We start from the raw sequence: 9,955 nt of genomic DNA on the forward strand, positions 1-9,955 counted from the left end.
GGGAACAATCAGGGGCGGGACTGAACATGAACCTGAACCTCTCCAGCTTTTCTGTCGGTGCACAACAGTACCCCCCCCCCCTAGGGCCGACTCCTGATAGTCGTGGATAAGAGTCTTGTCTACGATAAATGAAGCAGCTACCCAGCTCCTAGCTCAGGACCGTAACCCTTCCAGTCTACCAGGAATTGCTTCCCCCTGCCCCTATTACGGACCTCCAGCAGCTTACGGACCTTGTAAACCTCACCCCCTTCAATGAACTGGGGCGGTGGAGGGGGCTTGGAGGCGGGAACAAGTGTGCTCTCACACACCGGCTTGATTTTACTGACGTGAAACGTCGGATGCACTCTCATATTCCTGGGGAGTTGCAAGCGTACAGACACTGGGTTGATGACTCTGGACACCGGAAAAGGACCTACAGATCTCGGAGCCAGTTTCTTTGAGGCGACATGGAGTGGTAAGTCCTTAGTGGAAAGCCAAACCTTTTGGCCTGGTCTGTAGGAGGGAGCGACCCTGCGATGGACGTCTGCAACAGCCTTCATCCGAGCTGAACTTCGGAGAAGAGACTGACGAGCACCAGCCCAAACTCGGCGACAACGTCTGATCATGGCATGAGCCGATGGAACCATCACCTCTTCCTCGTTGTTAGGGAAAAGAGGAAGGGGAAGCTTGGTAAATGGGATGAAGTGAGCCATCTTTGAATCCATTGAGATGTGTGACCAAGGACGTTGGTGAATCGGCAGCGGCTGGAGCAAGCTCATCTTGACTTGAGACGAGGTCTTATTACACGCACACCGGACAAGCCACTACATACTCCGCCACATCCTTCCTTATGGCTGGCCACCAGAAACGTTGTTGAATCCTGAACATTGTGAACATTGTCCTTGTTACTCCCGGATGGCATGGAAGCACAGATGAGTGAGCCCAGTGGATGACCTTGGAGTGAAGAGCCCCATTTGCATATGATTAGGTGAGATTATGTATCCTAAGAAAGACACCTCTTGTGTGTGGAACTCACATTTCTCTGCCTTGACATATAGCTGATTCTCAAGCAGTTTCTGCAAAACCTGGCGGACATGGTTAACATGAGATTTAGCGTCTGGGGGGAAAATCAGAATATCATCCAGATACACAAACACTGAAATATTCAAAAATTCCCGCAAAACCTCATTTACAAAAGCTTGAAACACAGCCGGTGCATTGCATAGTCCAAAAGGCATTACTAGGTACTCATAGTGACCACTCTGAGTGTTGAATCCTGTCTTCCACTCATCCCCTTTCCTTATTCTAACCAAGTGATGTGCATTTCTTAAATCTAGCTTGGTGAATATCTTGGCAGTTTGAAGCAGTTCAAAAGCAGATGACATGAGTGGCAGAGGATAGCGGTTCTTCACCGTAATGTCATTTAGTGGACTGTAGTCTATGCAAGGTCTCAGAGACCCGTCTTTCTTTCCCACAAAGAAAAATCCTGCTCCGGCTGGAGAAGATGAAGGACGGATAATCCCTGATTTGAGTGAAGAGGAGATGTATTCGTCCATTGCTGCTCTCTCAGGTCTCAAAATCGAGTAAAGTCTCCCCGTGGGAATGGGGACTCCCGGTAAGAGATCAATGGGACAGTCAAAATCTCAGTGAGGAGGTAGAGACAGGGCTTTGGACTTGTTAAACGCTTCCTTTAAATCATGGTAACAGGGAGGTACCTTCTGTAGATCAGGATAGTCAGGGTGATCAATAATGATTCTACTAGAGTCTGTTGGTGCATTAACAGGTTGAGAAAGTTTACACCTGCCAATAAAATCCTCTCCCCATTTCTTAATTTCCCCTAAACGCCAGTCAATGTGAGGATTGTGGGTCTTCAGCCATGGAAACCCCAAAATAATTGGGTGCTGAGCCGAATCGAAAATATGAAATTGCATGCTCTCTGTATGGTCCTTATTCACAGTAATCTGAATGGGCTCAGTGCAATGGGTAACTGTGAACAACAAGCGGCCGTCTAAGGCACTGGCATTAATAGGCAAGAGATAGCAGAACAGTCTTTATTTCTAGCTGATTGACTATGCCCCAGTCCATAAGGCTTTCGTCAGCCCCTGAGTCTATTAAAGGAGAGGTATCATGGCCATTTCCACTGATCATAATTCCATTGTTGAGGTATACTAAAATAGAAAAATACTGTGCAATTTTCCAAACTCACATTGGTTTCGCATACAGCATCTCTGTAAAGTATGTGTATTCAGCAGTATTTACTTTCTCCACTAAACGGCTCGCTGCAGCTCTTGCCCCCCCCTCCCTGTGAGCACAGTGTGCTCCGATTGGTCGGGACCAGTAGGGACGTTGTGAATCGCGCTGAGCTCCGTGGAGGTGTGATTTCCTTGTTTAGCGATACACAGCGAAACACAGCCAAACTCAACCTGAACACACACAAAGTCACAGCCGAAATAAAAACAATAAGTGTGGCTTGATATTGAGTAAGAAAAAGGTTGATAAACGCTGTGAGAATGGGTCTGCAGAGAGAATTTCGCCGCAATCCCAACTGTCTGTTATCAGCCTGCAGCCAGGGAGGAGAAATCAGCAGAGCTGCCTGCACTGAGGAGATGGGTCTGTCTGCAGACCGCAGCAAGGAGGCGTTTCATATAGGGGCGTTTCCTATAGGGGCGTTTCCTAACTTTTTTTATCCAGCTGCTTTTATAAATCCTCGCAGAAGAAGTCATTGTTCTAGTGATGGGAATTCCGGCTCTTCTTGCTGAGCCGGATCATTTGGCTCACCAAGAAGAGCCGGCTCTTTCGGCTCCCAAAGGGCTCTTCAGTTTACCACATATTATACCTTTTAATTAAATAAAATGTAGCGCTGTTTTGACTAATGATTTATATGTGTACACATATATCACTTAAATTATTCAAGACATCCTTTGTACTAAAGTATTCAAAAGTAAAAATTACATGTTTAAAATAAATTATTTGCTGTGGCCAATTGTTTTCATTGCATTTACAGACCCGTGTAACTCTCTGATACCACCCAATTAATGCATTGACTTGCTTGTAGAACCACGCTACACAAAACAGATGGCAACACCTATAAAAACTATTTTAAAAAAGGGGCTACTGTATCAACCTATATAAAGTATATAAATATAGTTTTTCTCCCTGCAGGAGAGGGGAGCGTGCTTTGAGATCAACTGCTAGGCTGCAGCGGGGAGAAGAGGGGGACAAAAAGTAGGAAGAGAAGTAATCAGAAACCCTCCTTTTTACGCAGCGGTCCAGACATAGGGCATTAGGGCAGGGATATCTTTCAAGGTTTGACATAATGAATTGTGCTACTTTTAAAGCAAGCAACGATGTTTTCAAATCTGTAATCAAAAAGCTCCTCAAAAACACTATAGAAGCAGTTCCTGCCGTTGTTACGTTAGTTCAAACAGTAACAACGGACTACTTTTCTTAGCGGATGCATGTCAATTTAAATCAATACAGAAAACTATTTTTTAAATCAATAAAATCTTTTCTAAATCCATAAAAGCATTTCAATTATTATTGGGAGTCATGTCGTTACTTTGTTGAGAATGTGGCCATGTGTAATAAGCGGGATAATGTCCACATTGCACATTGCATAATGTGCCTTCATGCCGATCTAGATCCCTCCGCAAAAACAAAACAAAAAACGTCTCGTTCGCGGGCGAGAGCCGGCTCCCGTCGTTCACTATAGGAAACGCCCCTATAGGAAACGCCTCCTTGCTGCGGTCTGCAGACAGACTCTATTGGCACTGAGTGAGTGTGTGAGGAAGTCGTGGATTGGTCAATTTGGACCAATCAGCGGGGGCTTAACGTAACAGCTCCGCGGACGTAACGTAACGGCTCCACGGATTGGCCCATTTGGTTCCGGGTAAGAAAGCACTTCACTAATGGCGCATTTCCACTGCAACGGGGTAGCCCCGTTTAAGCGTCCCTAAGCGTCCTCGCTCAGGCCTCGGGCTGCCTCGCTGGCCGGCCGAGGCCGTGGCGCATTTCCATTACAGTTTAGGACCTGGGGTAGCAACGCAGTGTAGGCGGGGCGATCAGCTTTTTGGCGGGCTTTTTGGGCGGAGCGACGCTGAGTAAAACTGCAGTGGCGTCATCTTCAATGCGACACAACTCACAAAACACACACAACAATGGAGGATGTGGAAGCGATCGTTTACTTGTTTCTTGGTGTGTGGCTTGTTATCACAGCAAGAAGGAAAGTGATCACAGCAAGCAGGAAAGTGATCACAGCAAGCAGGAAAGTGATCACAGCAAGCAGGAAAGTGATGTTTCAAAGTAGGCTGCGTATAGCAAGACGAGATGCAGAAGAAGCTGACGAGAGAGTTGTGGAAGTCCTACAACGCTGCAGAGACTACAACAGGACTTACTACTCGGTAAGCTAACGTTCGCTAACTAGCCATGTGTTTAGGCTCACGCTCACAATACGACCAAAGTGTTTCAAATATTTAATTAATTGTAGCTACCACTTTTACGTATTAAAATATGTATGCTTTTGTTTGTGTATTTCAGAAGTTACGTCGCCGCAGACCATGTGTTTGGATGCTCGACCGAGCTACCGAGTGGTGGTCTGTGATTGTTCCATCTTTCACACACACTCAGTGGGTGGATAACTTCAGGATGTCTGAGGAAACATACACCTACCTGTGCAACAAACTGCGGCCAGCGATGGAGAGACGGGACACAACATTCCGCGTGTGTATACCTCTAAAGAAGAGAGTGGCCATCGCACTGTGGAAGCTTGCTACCGGCTCAGAGTACAGAAGCATGGACATCTTTTCGGAGTGAGCAACACCACTGTGTGCCGGTGTGTGCGAGACTTCTGTGCTGCTGCAGAGGCGTTGTTAGTACCGGAACTAATTCGTTCACCAGACCGGCAGAAGTTTGCAGAAATGGCTGCCTACACTGAGAACAGGTGGGGGCTCCCTCAGTGCGTAGGTGCTATTGATGGATCACACATACCCATCTTGGCACCACAGGAATACCACTGTGACTATTTCAACCGGAAAGGCTGGCACTCCATCATCCTTCAAGGAGTTGTAGATGGAAAGGGACATTTCTGGAATGTGTTTGCAGGAATGCCTGGGAGCATGCATGACGCTCGGGTTTTGAGGCTGTCCTCATTGTGGGAGTTAGCCAGTCGTGGCAACTACTTTCCACCTTGCACCAGGGACATTGGTGGGGTGAATGCTGGCTATTACATGCTTGGAGACAATGCCTATCCCTTGCAAAGCTGGCTCTTAAAACCCTTCCCAGACACTGGACGGCTGACAGCAGAACATTTGCAGCGCACGGGTTGTGGTTGAGAACGCATTTGGTAGACTGAAGGGAAGGTGGCGTTGCCTCATGAAAAGAAATGACTGTGATGTTAAACTTGTGAAATCCATGGTGCTTACATGCTGTGCTCTGCATAACCTCTGCGAGAGTCATGGAGAGGACTATGATGATGGGTGGAATGCACCAGCAGCCGCAGAGCCTGGGGTAGCAGCGGCTCAAGGTGCAGAGGAGGAGGGCACTGACATCAGAGAGGGTTTGATGCGCTACCTGAATACCTAAATATTCATTGTATTGAACATAAATAAATCCTTTTTTTTTCATATACATGTGTTTGTCAAATGTTTTAAACAAATATTATCTGAATTGAATATTTGAAATTCAAGCACCAGTAAGTACTGCCCCATAATAACAGTTGAGGAAATATCAGATCATGAAAAGAAAATCTTTCTAATCAATTAAGCAAATATCAAAGCTAACTATAAACATAAATACTAAAGTGTAAAACACAGCAAAACTATATTCATAAATGCAAGTGTAAAATAGTGTGGACAATTGTAAACTTGGATGGAGGCTAAAGTATCCACAATATAAAATATATTAAAATATAACCTCAATCTTTCTTCTAGACATGTTAAAAGCTTGCTTGAATGGGTTATAGGTTTCTTTTGTTCTCTCGTCTTTGAAATATATAAGGAATGTGTTGTTTGAGTCTAGTAGAACGAGGGTATTACAATTGAGAAATGTCTACATGTATTATATATTTATCATGTATTCTTAATACTATTACAAAATAAACATGTAATAATGTTTTAGAGGAGGACCTCAAGCTAGCAAACTCAATTTCTTGCTTTAAATCTCTTAAAAGTAAGGGGCTTTTTCCTAACTGATGGTGTTTGTTATTCCTTTATAAATTCATGTATGTTTATATCTTCTCTAAATAAAGATTATGTGAATCTGATTTTTTTCTGTTGGGTGCCATTCATTATCAACAAGAGATAAGATAAGTCAAAGAAGTACTTTAATGATGGCAGTATACAAAAAAAAAAATGGTGTATCAAAAAGGCATGCCATTAAACAATACAAATTAAAAATTATAAACTGTATTGCAGCCAGCATACATGGCATTGTACAAATAAAATGAACATTTTAAAGAACATAAATAAACAAGAAAGTACAAATTTAAAAAGTAACTAGAAAAAAATATATATAATATGTACAATAACTATTAATGTTATTTTAAGTTGGACGAGGAGGAGACGGGCCACGTCGGCTGCCCAGTCCCCCTAGCACCTCGCCAAGAGTGCGCAGGAAGGCTAGGTTGAAGGTCTCTGTTTGAGCGGCCTCCTCCCTTCTCAAGGCGGCCGCCTCCCTTACCTCCTCCCTTCTCAAGGCGGCTCCTCCCTTCTCTCAAGGCGACCTCCTCCCTTCTCAAGGCCGCATCCAACTCCCATCTCCGCTCAGCAGACGCTTTGGCCCAGTCCAGGTGCCGTTCCTGCTGGGCCATGTGCTGTTCATGGTGCCGTTCCTGCTGGGCCCGATCCTCTCCTCCTCGTTTCCTCTTGCCTGGGTGACAATAAGATAATAATTAGCAATAAGGAAAAAACACAGGACAGGTACAGGTCACACAAGGATATAAGAATAACATGTATAAACAGAACAACAGTAAGGTGAACTAAAGAAAGTTCTGGCCCTAGATGTTTACAGTGATTGTGAAAGTGAATTACATTATGTCCAGCCTGTTGATAATGAATATAAATATATGTATATGATTGGATGTCACACACAACGGTACTAGCTGCTTACTAGCTAAGACTTTACTTGTAACAGAGCATTTCCACACAGTGGTATAGCTTATTTTAATTACTGACGATGGATGATCCAAGGTTTAAAAAAACAAAACACAATTCCAGTCGTTTTGCCATTTCTATTTCTTACCTAGAACCACACGCTGCGGTGTCGTGATGGCACTCGGTGTTGGTGGTTGAGTCGGGTTAGGGTCTTCGGCTGGTGTCTCGGGGTCCGTTCTGGATTCAATGACGATGTGGACGGAACACTGCCATCACCCGTTGTTCGGGAATGTTCCTCCTCACAAGTCCCAATGTAATCATCTAGAACAGCAAAATGACTTGTTAATTCCACAAACTACTGCAGCACAATACTAAATAGCAACAACAACTATAGAAAAGAAAAACTGAACGTAAACAATGGCACATATGGTGTTAGCAAACAATAGACTACTGCAGCACAATACTAAATAGCAACAACAACTATAGAAAAGAAAAACTGAACGTAAACAATGGCACATATGGTGTTAGCAAACAATAGACTAGCTATGTAGCTATGTAGCTCTTCGGGGCTCCATAAAAGCATGGGTTGTCGAACATTAATGTAAGGATAAAATAGACTTCTTTGTTAGAAGTGAGCGTACCTTGCAGGGACTCCAGTAAAGCCGTTGCAGAGTCCAGGCCTCCCTCCCTCCCAACGTTGGCCGGTCTGTGGCCGTAAATCTGGTCCAACAAGTCGAACCACTTCCATTGTTTGCGACCCGCACCACTCGTGTTATTGTTGTCCTTTATTAGGCGATATTCACTCTTCATCTTTTTAAGTTTTTCCCTACACTGCAGGAAAGTCCTCGAAAATCCGCGTTCGGACATCTGTGCAGAGACATCCTGGAACACTTTTACATTTCTTGTTGTTCCGTCGAGCTCCCGCTGGATTTTATCATCCCCAATGAGATGAAGGAACGTCGTCACATCCTCGGTCGACCACGGTGTGCTTTTCTTAACAAACGTAGCCATTTTTGTAGCTCCTCCGTTTACAAAATGCTGTTTATAAAAATGCTGCAAGCTTGCTTCTAAAATATATGCGACGCTAGGGATGAACCGCGCGCGATCTTGTGACGATTCTCTCTGACCAATCAGCAGTCGAGAGTGTTGACGTCACAGCCCTGGCCTGGTCTGATAAATAGAACCACGATTGTATGGGGCCGGAAAAAGAGGGAAAAAGTACCCGCTAGCCGGTACTAGGCTATATGGAAATGCCACCAAAAACTGACCTGGCCGCTTGAGAACGGTTAAGGACGCTTAAACGGGGCTACCCGCTGCAGTGGAAATGCGCCATAATTGCAGTACCCATAAGGAGCTGTACAAATGCCGCCGTTTTTGCATGGCTGTGTCTTTAGTTGAAAGCCCAGTGGCGATCTGCTCATCTCTCATCGAAATAATATGCTACAAAGGGGCGGACTGGCCATCGGTGTGTTGAAATTTCCTGTCGGCTCCCAGACCGTAGTCGAGGAGGGCAGAAGCAACAAGCTTCAGGTTCAATAACACACTTTAGCTTAAATGACTGGAGAGAGGCGAGCTCTTCTTGGGAGGCCGTTGCATTTATTAGTACACGAGCTGCAGCATTTTGAATCAGCTGAAGCGACTTGACTGACTTCTTGGTACTCCCTGATAAAGAGTTACAATAATCCAGCCTAGAAGTAATAAATGCATGGACTAGTTTCTCTGCATTTTGAGGCAAGATATGCCTAATTTTGGCAATGTTGCTTAGATGGAAGTAGGCGGTCCTTGAGATTGATTTTATGTGGGCGTTAAAGGATAAATCCTGATAAAATATAACACCAAGATTCCTTACAGTCTCACTGGAGGCCAAATTAATGACATCCATAACTAGTACATCTTTAGATAGTTTGTTTAGTAGATTATTTGGGCCGAGTACAATAACTTCAGTTTTGGTCGTGTTTAACATCAAAAAATGTAAGGTCCACGTTTTTAAGTCCTTGAGGCAGTCTTGAATTTTATTTAGGTGATTGGTTTAATCAGGCTTGATGGATAAATATAGTTGAGTATCATCCGCATAACAGTGGAAATTTACAGAATGATTCCTTATAATATTGCCTAGCGGAAGCATATATAGTGTGAACAAAATAGGTCCAAGCACTGAGCCCTGTGGCACTCCATGGCTAACTTTGGTTTGCATGGAAGATTCATCATTGACACGTACAAACTGAGAGCGTTCAGATAGATAGGACCTAAACCAACCTAAAGCAGTTCCCTGTATGCCAACTAAGTGCTCTAGTCTTTGCAATAGGATATCATGGTCGATAGTATCAAATGCAGCACTGAGATCGAGCAAAACAAGAATAGAGACAAGTCCCTTGTCTGAGGCTATTAGAATGTCATTTTTTACTTTAACCAGAGCTGTCTCTGTGCTATGATGTAGCCAGACTGAAAATCTTCAAATAAATCATTGTTTTTTAAGTAATCACACAACTGTTTTGTGACCGCTTTCTCAAGAATCTTTGAGAGGAACGGAAGTGTAATATTAGAACTTAGGTTTCCGGGAGCTGTTGATAACACTATACTGTTCAAAGGCAAGAGGTCATTAATTTTGTTTCTAAGAGTAACAATTTTATCGTTTTAAAAAAGCACATAAAATCATTGCCACTGAGTGCTATGGGAATAGAAGGCTCAATCGAGCTGTGGCTCTCTGTCAGCCTGGCTAGAGTGCTGAAAGAAATTGCTTTTCTTATTTCATCTTAATGAAGAGTAGTAGGCTGCTCTCGCTCTACGCAGTGCTTTCTTATATCATTGAGAGTATGCCAAATTAAACGAGATTCTTCAAGTTTAGTGGAACGCCATATCCTTTCAAGTGTCTCGACTTTGCTTTATTT

At 43.9% G+C, this 9,955-nt stretch overlaps 1 long non-coding RNA gene across 1 annotated transcript; it reads right to left on the bottom strand.

Annotated features, from left to right (window-relative positions):
- Positions 1 to 6,486: 6,486 nt before the first annotated feature.
- On the bottom strand, positions 6,487 to 7,285 carry LOC139435488 (uncharacterized). The gene is made up of 3 exons (XR_011644726.1): positions 7,216 to 7,285; positions 6,726 to 6,843; positions 6,487 to 6,628 (listed from the first exon to the last, which is right to left on the bottom strand). It is a non-coding gene; the product is annotated as an uncharacterized lncRNA (long non-coding RNA).
- Positions 7,286 to 9,955: the final 2,670 nt, after the last annotated feature.

Source organism: Pseudochaenichthys georgianus, chromosome 16, assembly GCF_902827115.2.
Source record: "Pseudochaenichthys georgianus chromosome 16, fPseGeo1.2, whole genome shotgun sequence".
Taxonomy (NCBI): domain Eukaryota; kingdom Metazoa; phylum Chordata; class Actinopteri; order Perciformes; family Channichthyidae; genus Pseudochaenichthys; species Pseudochaenichthys georgianus.